This window comes from Mobula hypostoma, chromosome 29 (assembly GCF_963921235.1).
Source record: "Mobula hypostoma chromosome 29, sMobHyp1.1, whole genome shotgun sequence".
Taxonomy (NCBI): Eukaryota; Metazoa; Chordata; class Chondrichthyes; order Myliobatiformes; family Myliobatidae; genus Mobula; species Mobula hypostoma.
The window spans coordinates 18,733,432-18,747,244 of record NC_086125.1 but is presented as its reverse complement, the minus strand read 5'-3'; the positions used below and the strand labels follow the sequence as shown (position 1 = coordinate 18,747,244).

At 42.8% G+C, this 13,813-nt stretch overlaps 1 long non-coding RNA gene across 2 annotated transcripts; it reads right to left on the bottom strand.

Annotated features, from left to right (window-relative positions):
• Positions 1–851: 851 nt before the first annotated feature.
• LOC134339393 (uncharacterized) lies at positions 852–13,436 on the bottom strand. Of its 2 annotated transcripts, none has more exons than XR_010016387.1 (3): positions 13,274–13,436; positions 12,086–12,247; positions 852–2,071 (listed from the first exon to the last, which is right to left on the bottom strand). It is a non-coding gene; the product is annotated as an uncharacterized LOC134339393 (long non-coding RNA). The 2 variants fall into 2 exon arrangements; XR_010016386.1 differs by lacking the exon at positions 852–2,071 and adding an exon at positions 9,017–9,912.
• Between the last annotated feature and the right edge of the window lie 377 nt (positions 13,437–13,813).

Genomic DNA, 13,813 nt, shown 5'->3' with positions numbered 1-13,813 from the left:
AGCCAATAGGCTGGTCCTGGACTTATTTCCTGGCATAATTTACACATTACTATTTAACTATTTATAGTTTTATTACTATGTAATATTTATGGTGCAACTGTAACAAAAACCAATTTCCCCCGGGATCAATAAAGTGTGACTATGACTATGACTATGAGGCTCATATGATGGATGCTGCTTTCTTGTGGTTACACATCATGTAAATATATCCAGTGGTGGGACAGCAGTGCCTTTGATGGACTGGATTCTCTCTATCCGTCCATTCCTGGCCATTGGAATGTCCATACCAGGTCCTGATGCCACCAGCCAGGACACTCCCAGATTAAAGTAGAGTTCTCCAAATACTGTCGTTCTGCAATAATATTTCCAAAAAGCTCAACTCTGTTTCTCTTTTGTGAGTCATTGTCAGAGCTGCCAATCATTTATTCCATCTCTGCTTTTAATTTTTGAAAAGTAAATGTGGTTTTGAAAACAAACATAAAACAAACTAACCGGACCACAGATGGTACACTGCCCTTGCTATCCCTCTCTCACTGAGAACAAAATCTTAGCTTACTCATGCGGTTTTGACTTAAGCTATCAGCCAACATGGCAATAACTGTAGAATCTGATATCATGTCTAGCCAATGAGGGAACCCTGCTTTGTACTTCATCTGCACAGTCAATGCCTATTCTTAAATGCAATTCATTATTGTAGTTCTTACCAGAACAGTAAAGATAGATTTCAAAGCTCAGCAAAAGATCTTGTTTTTATTAATTTTTATTGAATCCCAATAAGGTGAGTATACCAATATATACTCATCTAGAACCATTCATATCCCCCAAAGCTATCACAACCAAGTGTTGTAGTGTAGTAGTAAAACTACTGTCAATTTGATACAAGCATAGTTTTTGAATTGAATTGACTTCATTTCTTACATCCTTTACATAGGTGAGGAGTAAAAATGTTTACGTTACGTCTCTGTCTGAAATGAGCAATGTGCAAATTATAGTAATTTCTAATAAATAGGATGTACAGTAAGATAAACAACAGAACAGTCAATATAACTTAGAAATACAATTGCGTCAGTGTGAATTAATCAGTCTGATGGCTTGGTGGAAGAAGCTGTCCCGGAGCCTGTTGGTCCTGGCGTTTATGCTGCGATACCGTTTCCTGGGTGGTAGCAGCTGGAACAATTTGTGGCTGGGGAGACTCAGGTCCCCAATAAACCTTTGGGCCCTTTTTACACACCCGTTGCTGTAAATGTCCTGAATAGTGGGAAGCACAGATGCGCTGGGCTGTCCGCATCACTCTCTGCAGAGTCCTGCAATTGCGTGAAGTACAGTTCCCGTACCGGGCAGTGATGCGGCCAGTCAGGATGCTCTCAATTGTGACCCAGTAGAAAGTCCTTGGGATCTGGGGACTCATGCCGAACTTTTTCAACTGTGTGAGGTGAAAAATGAGCTGTTGTGCTTTTTTACCACGCAGCCAGTACGCACCACGTGGGGTCCTCGGTGACGTGCATACCGAGGAACTTAAAGCTGTTCACTCTCTCACGACGGAGGATGAGAGGTGACCTGATAGAGTTGTATAGGATAATGAGAAGCATTGATCGTGTGGATAGTCAGAGGTTTTTCCCCAGGGCTGAAACGGCTAACACAGTTTTAAGATGCTTGGAAGTAGGTACAGAGGAGATGTCAGAGGTAAGTTTTTTTTTACGCAGAGTGGTGAGTGCGTGGAATGGGTTGCCGGCAACGGTGGTGGAGGCAGATACAATAGGGTCTTTTAAGAGACTCCTGGATAGATACATGGAGCTTAGAAAAATAGAGGGCTATGGGTAACCCTAGGTAATTTCTAAAGTAAGGTCATGTTCGGCACAGCATTGTGGGCTGAAGGGCCTGTATTGTGCTGTAGGTTTTCTATGTTCTATGTTTCTCTCTACCCCAGATCCATTGATGTCAATAGAGGTGAGCCTGTCTCCGTTCCTCCTGTAGTCCACAAGCAGATTCTTTGATTTCGTGACATTGAGAGAGAGGTTGTTGTCTCGACACCACTGTGTCAGGGTGATGACTTCTTCTCAGTAGGCTTCCTCTGAAAAGGAAAAAGAGAGAATTCAAAGGTTGAACTTAAGCTGTTTCCTCAGGTGATCTCGAAGGAGTCGCTGTTGCGTGCATCGCAGCTCCGCCCCTCACATTAGTTGAAATGGCTGAGATCACTGCCTACGGCAATGTTGTCTGTGATATTGAAGGTTTAAGCACCAGAACCAGCTGCTCCTCTTAGCCAAGTTGTTCTGGAACAGGTAGCACTCTAGAATCGATTCAATGATGTCAGGTACACCCAATCCAAAGCATCATATCTGACTAACTACTGCTCATTCATGCATGGACATCAGTGACTGACCGTGCCGTAAAGGGGCAATTACTCACCAATAACTTGCTCACCAGTGGAATTCACCAGGACCATTTGGCTTCTGAACTCTTCACAGTCCAAACATAAATCAAAGCACTGAATTTTGGAGGTGAGACATATTACCATTATTTGACTGAGGGAGACCTTTAGAGAATCTGCCAAGGGAAAGCATTATAATCGTTGGAGTCATACCTTACATAAAGGAATATTTATTCATTGCATTGGAGGTTCACTATGGCTAGAGTGTACTAATAAAAAAAAGGCGCTGTATTTGCTCACTAAAGCTCCAACTGCAGTTCCTGAACCCATGACATGGTATGGTAGTGTAATATTTGGCGTAACGCTACTATAGTGCCAATGACCCAGAAGTTTGTTCATTCCCCCCATGACCAAGTAGGTTTTCTCTGGACGCTCCGGTTTCCTCCCAAATTCCTCGGTCAAGAATACTACATAGCTTTCGAGCAGATGGGCAGAAAGGCCAGCGTGGACGCAGTGTCCATCTCAATGACGAACACCTCTATGACTCTCAGGATATCTGCAACTTGAGAACAATGAAATCTATAGATTGTCCTCTAGGTTTCACTATCGTACTTTGAAATATATCACCTGTCCTTCAACAAAATCCTGGAAATCCCAACACAATGGTGCTTGAAAACACCTTCACCAGAAGGACTGTAGAAAGTGGCTCACCATCACAAATAGTGTTTTTATTTTAGGTCATGATGCAAACAGTTAGAATACTCTCCACTGGGAGTATGTAGAAGTTTGTCAAAGTTTTAGGTGATATGCTGAATCTATGCAAACATCTAAGGAAGTAGAGATGCTGTCCTGGTTTCTTTGTGATAGCACTTATATGTTCGTCCCAGAACAGACCCTCTGATATGATAACATTAAGTGTACATTTTTAGCGTAATTCTTGGTTTTATTATGTATAGCTCTGTACTGCTCCACCAAAACAACACATTTCATAACATATGTCAGTGACATTAAACTTGATTCTGAAAAGATAAGATGGCACTAAACGGCGACTCCTTTTCTTGCATCTTTGGAAACAGCTCTATTTCCATCTCTAATATCTTTAATATCTTTATTTTTCCCTTTCAGGGTTCTTTTGAAGATGCTGACCTGGAATTACATGCAGACGTCAGTTCTTTGCGGGAATGGGACCCGTTCTCGGGGTTTCAGGACTGGCCATTGTTTTTCAGCAGGCCGAGGGTTCAGCCCGAGAGTCCAGCTCGAAGTCGAAAGCCGCAGATCTTGGGCCTCTGGAGACGGGCAGATTGAGGGTCGGTGTCATGGCAGGTGTTGGTGTCGTGTGTCGAAGGGGAGGCCGGAAAATCTTTCGCTGTGAGCCCAAAGACCTGAGATCTTTGCGATCTTGTAAAAAGCGACGAAACGGACTTGTTAACATCATAAGCCAGCGGGTTGTTGTTATGTCTCCTGCTCGCTGTGAAAATGGGGGACACCTCCCTCTCCCTTATGAGGGGGAGAGAGAACCTGTGATTTGTCGAACGCTGGATGAAATGCAATAGTCTTCGGGGGTGACTGCAAGTCTGTGTCTTTGCTATCGCCTGGCTCACGCTTGTGCTCGGTAGCGGGTGTGCTTTTCTTTTGCTGGTGGGGGGAGGGGGATCGTTGCTTGCTGTCGCTTACACACAGGAGGGGGTACTTTGGGATTTTCACGTTTAACTGTTCACTCTTCGGGGCACTTCTCTGTTTTCGTGGATGGTTGCAAAGAACAAGCATTTCGGGATGTATATTATATACATTTCTCTGGCATTAAGTTGAACCTTTGAACCTTTGAGATCAAATGCACGATGAATGTTGAGGGCCGTTCAGAATGATATTATGAAAATAAGGCTTGCCAAAGTGCTACTTGAAAGGTCCTGTACTCGTTTGGTCTGTGACCTTTATGTCCAATATTTTATTTGTGTGCTCAATCCTGAAATCCTTAAAAATTACACTGACTGTTTATTCCTACCAAGTTTTCCCCTTGACGTTGACATTGTTACGGATTTCCCTGTCACTGTCTCGGGCCTCACAGCCAAACTTTGGCCTGATCATTTCCTTCTGCCTCCAGACTGTGTCACTGACTCCGCCTCAAACCCACAACCAACAACACCTCCATTCATCTCAGTAATGTCCCAATCTGCTGCTTGAGGTCTCATGTTCCTCCCAACCAATGTCCTACAGCAAACCTTGAACTCAGCCATCCCACCTCCCAGCCTCATGTTACTGTACACCCTCGTATCCCCATCGCAACCATACCTTCCCCAGCCATCAGGTCCACTCTCTGTACCCTAATGATTTCCTCTACAAGGCTAAGGAAATGGCTGTGTATGTTTTTTTATATAGTGTGGTCATCTATTGCATATGGGAGCATAGAAGGAGACCAGGTATATCACCAAAGACGCTTGTAAATTTCTACAGAAGGACCAGGAAGAGAATCCTTACTAATTGCAGCATCTCCTGGCATGGAGGCTTCCATTTGCTGGATTGAAAGAGACTACAGAGGTATAGTCTCAGCCAGCTCCATCATGGGCACAAGGAGGCAGCACCAATCATTAAAAATCCTCAGCAACTGCGAAATGCCCTCTTCTCATTACTGCCACTGGGGAGGAAGTACAGGGGCCTGAAGACCCAAGCACAGTTTATTCTGAACAGAGTCTTTCCTTCCACTGTCAGATTTCTGAACATTCCATGAACCTATTAAAACTACCTTGTTATTCATCTTGGCGCTTTTGTTTTTAAACTTTCAGTCATTTTAATGTCTTGCACGGCTGCTGAAAAACAACAAATTTCACGACATACACCAGTGATAATAAACATGATTCTGATTTGGAAATAAAGCCAGCAGTAGGTCATTCAGTCCTTGGAAAGTGATGATGTTTGATCATACATCTCAGCTCCTTATCCTGCTGGTGGATAACTTACATTTCCCCTTGATATACTCCAACTGACAGATTGCTCAATCACTCAGTTGCTCATATCCCTTTAACTCCTCTTTGCAGCCCCATGTGATTACTCACATTTACTTTTAGTTTCACCTCATCAACAGGCTCGGGATGGGTGAGCTTTGGTCCCCTCAGATTTGAGCCACAAACACCGTACACTCAGTGGCCACTTTATTAGGTACACGTGTACATTTGCCCGTTATTGCAAATATCCAATCAGTCAAACATGTGGCAGCACCTCAATGCATCTGACCACAAGTCCCTACAAAGGATTGTAAGGGCTGTTGAGAGGATCCATGCATTGGAGATATTTATCAGGACCGCTGCGTGCATAGAGCATTGTTAGTGATCCCTACCATCTATCCAACAATCTCTTGAACCCCCTACCATAAGGCAGGAGGAACTATAGCATTAGGACAAGTCCTATCATGATGAGAAACGGCTTCCTCCTCCAGCTCATAAGACTCCTTCCTGCCACTCAGGTTTCATCATGTATAAAGCACCAGTAGCATTGTACTGCTTACTTTTTAAGGAATATGTACCTGATTATTTTTTAATTTATTAGTGGTAATATACTACTTCATGTGCTATGTATATGAGTTATACCTACTGTTCTGAAAAAAGGTCTCGGCCCAAAATGTCGACTGTTTCTTCATTTTCCACAGATGAAATAATTTCCTGTTCAGGTCCTCCAGCATTTTGTGTGCGTTGCTTTGGATATCCAGCATCTACAGAATTTCTTGTGTTATGTGTACTGTGTTGTACACCTTGATCCAGGGGAATGTTGTCTCGGTTGTTGGTATACATGTATATAGTTGAATGACTACACTGGACAGCAAAGATTTTGCTTCCTGAATACCTTTAGGTGTATCTTATGTATTTTAGGCTACTGATCATGAAAATTACCATGAAATTTCCCTATTTTTTGAAATCACTTATGTTTATTATTTCAATTCCTAATTCAAGTCAATTAAAATGTTGCCTGCAATGTAAGCTGGAAAGTTTCCTATCTTCTTCAGGCATTCTTGGGCAGGCTTGCTGCATGACAGGACAGGTTTTAGCAACACACATCAAAGTTGCTGGTGAACGCAGCAGGTCAGGCAGCATCTCTAGGAAGAGGTACAGTCGACGTTTCGGGCCGAGACCCTTTGTCAGGACTAACTGAAAGAAGAGCTAGTAAGAGATTTAAAAGTGGGAGGGGGAGGGGGAGATCCAAGATGATAGGAGAAGACAGGAGGGGGAGGGATGGAGCCAAGAGCTGGACAGGTGATTGGCAAAAGGGATATGAGAGGATCATGGGACAGGAGGCACAGGGAGAAGGAAAAGGGGAAGCGAGGGGAACCCAGAGGATGGGCAAGGGGTATAGTCAGAGGGACAGAGGGAGAAAAAGGAGAGTGAGAGAAAGAATGTGTGTATATAAATAACAGATGGGGTACGAGGGGGAGGTGGGGCATTAGCGGAAGTTAGAGAAGTCGATGTTCATGCCATCAGGTTGGAGGCTACCCAGACGGAATATAAGGTGTTGTTCCTCCAACCTGAGTGTAGCTTCATCTTTACAGTAGAGGAGGCCGTGGATAGTCATGTCAGAATGGGAATGGGATGTGGAATTAAACTGTGTGGACATTTAGTAATAATTATTGGGTTCAGGACTGTAAGGATGGTATTTGCTATCACCAGGCACAAAAATTTCTATGAAGGATTTGATATTTGATATTTGAGACAGAATAACTGATGCCAAGATTAAGGAAAGCATTTTTGTTGGTCCACAGATCAAACAGGTCATCAATGACAGGCAAATTGAAGAATTTCTAGTGGGACTGGAGAAAATCACGTGGAAGGCATTCAAGGAAGTCGTTGAAATTTTTCTCGGCATCTACAGAGCACCAAACTACATGCAGCTGGTTGGAAGCATGCTTCGAGCATATAAAACCATGAAATGCAACATGTCACTAAAGATTCATTTTCTGCATTCCCATTTAGACTTCTTCCCTGCAAATCTTGGTGCTGTTAGTGACGAGCATGGTGAAAGGTTTCACCAGGACATGGCGATCATGGAGAAAAGATACCAGGGCAACTGGGATCCGTCAATGCTGGCGAATTATTGTTGGACACTTAAGTGAGAAGCCTCAGACAGTGAGTACAAATGAAAATCATTAACAAAATATTTTTAGCTTAGTTGAGCTATTGTAAAGCATCAGCACTGTTATGCAATGAAACACATTATATTCAATAAAAGTTAATTTGTTGTTTCTCCAAATTCCTACGTGATACAAGTAGTTTGAAATTATGTTTTTGTTCATCTTCAAGCAGTCTATCATAAACAAAAAAAAATTCTGAGGAAGCAATACTTTTGAAAAAAGTTGCTAGCTATCAACTTGAACTTGGAAAGCATGCAGACATGGTCAAGATGTTCAGTTGTTGTTTACACCAAAAACCAGAATGGGGAAGGAAAGTGATTTAAGTGACTTTGACTGTGGACTGGTCATTGGTGCCAGACAAGGTAGTTTGAGTATCTCAGAAACTGCTGATTTCCTGAGATTTTCACACACAATAGTCTTTAGAGTTTACAGAGGTTGGTGCGAGAAGCAAAAAAAAAAAATCCAGCAGCTCTGTGGGCAAAATGCCCTATTAATGAGAGAGATCAAAGGATCCTGGCCAGATTGGTTCAAGCTGACAGAACAGTGACGGTAACTCGAATAGCCGCGTGTTACAATACTGGTGTGCAGAAGGGCATCTCTGTATGCACCGCACTTCAAACTTTGAAGAGGGTGAGCTAAGGCAGCAGCAGACCACATACACTCAGTGGCTACTTTTCGAGGTGCAGGAAGTAAAACAAAGTAGCCACTGCGTGTGTTCCTGTTGGGCACTAAACAGGAGCAGGCCCACTCAATGGCTCTAGTGAGGTGTGGATAAGTCACATTGCTTATAGCATAAATAATACCCCAGAGATTGCGGAGAACTCCCCTCACTCTGTTTCAGACAGAAACAGGAATATTTTGCATCCTGCTGAGGAAACACCTTTTCATTTAAGTCAAAGTCTTATCTGAAGGAAAACACTACCAACGGTGAGGACCTCGCAATGAATTCCAAAACGTGAGCCAACGTTTTCTGATTGAGAGGCAAGCATTTTTATAACTGGATTTTTTTTTTAGATGTTAGGGTGCCATGGTAGCATAGTGGTTAGCATGGCCTTGTTATAGCTTGGGCTGTTGGAGTTTGGAGTTCAATTCCAGTGTCATCTGTAAGAATTTTGTACGTTCTCCCTGTGACTGCATGGGTTTCCTCTGGGTGCTCTGGGTTCCTCCCACAGTCCCAAGACGTATCGGTTAGCAATTTAATCGGTCATTGTAAATTGTCCTGTGATTAGGTGAGTGTTAAGTAGCTGGGCTGCTGGACAGCGACCGGATAGGCCTGTTCACCTCTAAATTTAAAAATTAATGAATGAATTAATTTTGCACTGCGAAAGGCCTGGTCAATACAGAGACTGCTAATTGCTCTGAAGTTTATCTTTATAACATGGCTTTCAAAGCTGTGTGGGTGAAGGCATTTTGGTTTCTGGAAAGCAGCAGAACATTTTAAAGGCTTTCAAGAAAGCCTTTTCTTATCATCAGAGAACAAATTTTATTTTTGGTTTCACCTCTGGTAATGTGTGTAATAAATCAAATTTCTTCCAGTGTTTTTTTAGCACCATGAGGGGAAAGAAAAGAATCATTTCCCACTAAGTGCTTTAGTCCCTGAGAGGCAGTCCCACAGGCATTGTCTGATTCCCAGTAATATCCATTGTGTGGAACCCGTGGCTGGATGCCATGTTTTAACTTCCCTCCTGTGAACACATGGACTGCATCATTGCCAGTAAGAGACAGTTAACAAACAATAAAATGCTTTGTCATAACTTCCAGCAAGTAACCTTAACTCTTTACTTGCTGATAATCTGTAGGTCTGATTCTGGAAAATGTAGGTTATGAGTGCAGATTGAGATCCTGTCAGCCTCCGCCACTCCAGAAGAAAACAGCTCAAGTTTGTCCACTGATGTTTCACCAATACTCAGACTGAGACAAGCGAGCAATGGATAGTTGCTCTGATAATTGAAAACATCAGCTCTGCTTCTCGCTTCACATATGCTGACTAATCTGCTGAGAAAGTCCATCAGTTTTTATTTTATTTTGGATAATCCACATCTGTAGTTTCCTGGTTTTTTTCAAACCAACATTTCACACATTTGTTTCAGCCCGGGGTGAAACCGTATGTGCAGAAATTGTGGACCATGTAAAGGATCTTGGCCAGGCGCAGAGGGATTGCATCAGTGTGATTTTGAAGCAATTGTGTACTAGTGTTGTTGACAGCATGCGTGAAATGTTGACAATGATGAAATGGTTTGCGTGGGAACTGAGTCAAGGTGGAAATTTTTCTTGTTTCATCTTGTTGCAAGGAGGTTGGCGTTCGATGAGTTTCCACTGTTCTTTGCGAGAACCCGACTCCCAGGCCGGCTGTAGTACTTTCATCAGAGGAAATCTAGCATTCACTGCTACTGGGCCTTGGAGGAAGAGAAGCCCTTCGAGGAAGAGAGTTCTAAAGATTCATGGCCAGTGAGAGAACAATAATCAGCTCAAACCCATCTTTAACAGGTGGCTATTATTAAACAATGAACAATTCTAGATTTTCCACATCCACCCCTTCAGGCATTCAATGTCCATTTAGAAATCAGATGGCAGAGGGGAAGAGATTTTATGGTTCAGTCAGGTCACCCCCGACACTTGCAATTTACATCTTATATTGGTCCTGTAAACCTTTTCTAAAATGTTTCCGATCCATTAGCATCCTGCCTTAAATGAGAAGACTAATTGATCCACAGCACACCGAAAGAGAAAAATACCTCTCAGTGACAATGCAGTAAAACTTGAAACCCAATTTGTGCTGGCCGAATATACGGCCCAGAACTGACTTGGCCTTCAAAGGAAGAACTAGCCAGTTCTTCAAGTGATACATAAAAAAACTTGATGTCCCACCACCTCATGGTACAGTAGACATCAACGTAGCCACTGCACCTAAGGTGGACTTTGCAGATAATTTAGGGTAATTCATTGGGTTGGGATCATCATCCTGAAGGAAGTAGAGCATTGATTAGAGTTTTAGGAGCATAAGGATGAGGAGCGAGAAGTCACCAGTCTGCTTTGCTGTTTAATAAGATCATGACGAGGACTTTTTGTCAGTGTTTGTTATTCTTGACTTTTGGTTTATTTTTATAATTCTATTGTATTTCTTCCCTTCTGCCATCCGATTTCTAAATGGACATTGAACCCATGAACACTACCTCACTGCTTCTATTTTCTGTTTTTGCACGACTTATTTAACCATTTCATATACATACTGTAATTCAGGTTTCTTTTCTCATTATTAAACAATGAACAATTCTAAATTTTCCTACATCTACTCCTTCACAATACCCTAGGATCTTATATGTTTCAATCAAGTCGCCTATCATTCTTAGAATTTCCATCTTGTACCTTGAGCAAACTCTCCTCATTCCTGCATGCTCTCCCGGTGATCACATGTTCCAGGTTCCTCCCACATCCCAAAACCATACGAGTTAGTAGGGTTAATTGGCCACACGGGTGTAATTGGGCAGCACAAGCTCACTGGACCAGACTAAAACTCAAACACGAGGAATTCTGCAGATGCTGGAAATTCAAGCAACACACATCAAGGTTGCTGGTGAACGCAGCAGGCCAGGCAGCATCTCCAGGAAGAGGTACAGTCGACGTTTCAGGCCGAGACCCTTCGTCAGGACTAACTGAAGGAAGAGCTAGTAAGAGATTTGAAATTTCACTTTCAGAGGAAAACGGCCAGGCTGGTGCCAGCTGACTAAATGTGGCAGTAACCCAAATAATCACACGTTACAACTGTGGTGTGCAGAAGAGCAACTCTGAGTGTATAACACTTTGAACCTCGAGTAGGTGAGCTACAACTGCAGAAGACTACACCGTGTTCCACTCCTGTACCTGGTAAAGTGGACAGTGAATGTATGTAGTTCCATTAACACTATCGAAAAGTAAAAATAAGTAATGAGAGAGTAAAGCAGCTCTCCCGGCTGATTTGCCCAATCTTTATCCTTCAGTCTATATCAGACTTCAAGATCCAAGATTGTTTATTGTCATTCTTCAGTCCACAAGTGCAAAGGAGAACAGAATAATTGTTAATCCAGATCCCATGCAGTATAAAAAAAACACAATAGGCATAAAAAACACAATAACAAATAAATAAATAAATAAATAGATAAATAAAGAATGAACGAATAAGTAAATAGATAAATAGATAAATAACCAACCAAACAAATAAATGAAATGATCCTATAAAACAATGTTCCATACATAGACCGACTGTATGCATAAAAAGTGATGCCAGGTGATGTGTATGTATGTGAGGTGGAGAGGTGGTGTAGTGGGTTAATGGGTGGAGATGTTGATCAGACTGATTGTACGAGGGAAGTAACTGCATTTGAGCCTAGTGGTCCTTATTGCTGATGCTGCAAAGCCTCTTCCCTGATGGGAATGGGACAAGCAGGCCACAAGTGGGGTGGGTGGGATACATCATGATATTGCTGGCCTTCTTGTGGCCCCCTTTATGTATTTATGTTCTTGATGGCGGGTGGCCTGCCTTGTCTGTGATCACACTGCTGCTCATTGGAACTTCTGATGCATTTATCATTCTATTTTATTATTGGTTTATAGGATGTGGTAATCACCAGGCAGGTCGTCTTCCGTCCATTCTGTACGCGGCTTGCTTCGCCATTTCCAAGTGCAGTTAAGACTCCACTGCGTCGATGGCTCCAAGGTCACGGGTGAAGGGTCACGGGTGAAGGGTCGATTTCCTTCTCTCAGTATTGCGTGCAGTTCTGGTCACCTACCTGACAGGAAAGATATCAAAAAGACTGAAAGAGTGCGCAGAAAGCTTACAAGGGCATTGCCAGGACATAAGAATCTGAGTAATAGGGAAAGGTTGAATGGGATAGGACTTCATTGGAGAATTAGAGGAGCTCTCCTAGAGGTATACAAAATTACGAAGAATATAGAAAGGGTAAATAAGAATAAAATGATTGCTACTCCGGATCAGAAGCAGCATAAAATAAACCACAATAAGCATAAACAACACAACAAAGCAGGCATTTCCACCCCCCCCCCACCTCCTCCAGAGGCTGGGTGAGATTAGAACTAGAGGTCCTAGCTTTAAGGTGAAAGGTGAAATATTTAAAGGGAAATTGGGTGATATCAGCATGCAGAGGGCCTGGAGCAAACTGTGAGCATAAGTAATGGGTGCAGGGTCATTTGCCATAATTAAAAGCAGTTTGAATAGAGAGTTTTGTGGAGGGCTGTCCGGGTGTGGGTGGACTGAATGGGCCAAATGGCCTGTTTCTGAGCTGTAGTGCTCTGATTCTGCGATCTCAGGGAGACAAATGGGTTTTCAGCATTCTGATCATTTCATGGTCTTCATGATTGTTCCTAGTTTAGGTTTCAATTCTATTTAATTGCTTGAATTTAAATACCCCTCCTGCTTTATTGCAATAAGACATCTTAGACAAATACTTGCCGCTGCTGCTCAAATCTGGTGAACAAATTAATTGAAAGCGTTAACAAGCAGATAAAGGCACCATGCCCATCCCCATCTCAGATTTCAAAATGGGAGTGCAGAAGGCAAGGGGCACAGTGGTTCGGGTAGTGTTCAACTATTTCGAGGTCAGCAAGGTACAAGGAGTTAATACTGGTGATACTGGCGATGTCTGGGTTCCTCAAGTATATCAAAACAAACACCTGCTCCTAAGAGTACATCCCACCTCTGTCTCGTTAAGCTTTCAGGCCTCTGACTAATGCAGGAATCATTACTCCCACTGGTGTTATTGCTTGAGCTTGACAGCTCTCACTGTTCCTGTTCTTACCAAGCCCTTTGTCTAGTCCAGGTCCTTATCCCCCTCAAGTATTCGCTGAGCTGTTTTGTTGCTGGGACGTTTCTGAAGGGTGTCAACAGAATGATAGACGGCAGACTCATCATGTCACCACATGAATTCTCTTCCTGTAACTGCTTTGATATGCCTTGGTGAAGCTGCATCTGCAGTGGATGGGAGGGTCGGAGAGCTTTGTTGTGGTTGGACCCGCTTTCCGTCAATGAAAAGCACTCGTCTCTAGGTCTCACAAGTCTGGATTTAAGTCCATTTAAAGTTAACTCTTCAGTACTAAGACATATCACACACCTCAAGCCTTATTTCTGTCTGTCTGTCTCTCTCTCTCTCTCTCTCTCTCTCTCTCTACCTGCTGAGTTTTGCCAGCGTTTTCAGAAGCTGAGGCTTTAAATGGCATTGTTCAGACCACATCTACAGTTTTTTGAGCAGTTTTGGGCCCCTTATCTAAGAAAGGATGTGCTGGCATTGGAGAGGGTCCAGGGCAGGTTCACGGGAATGATCCTGGGACTGAAAAGGTCA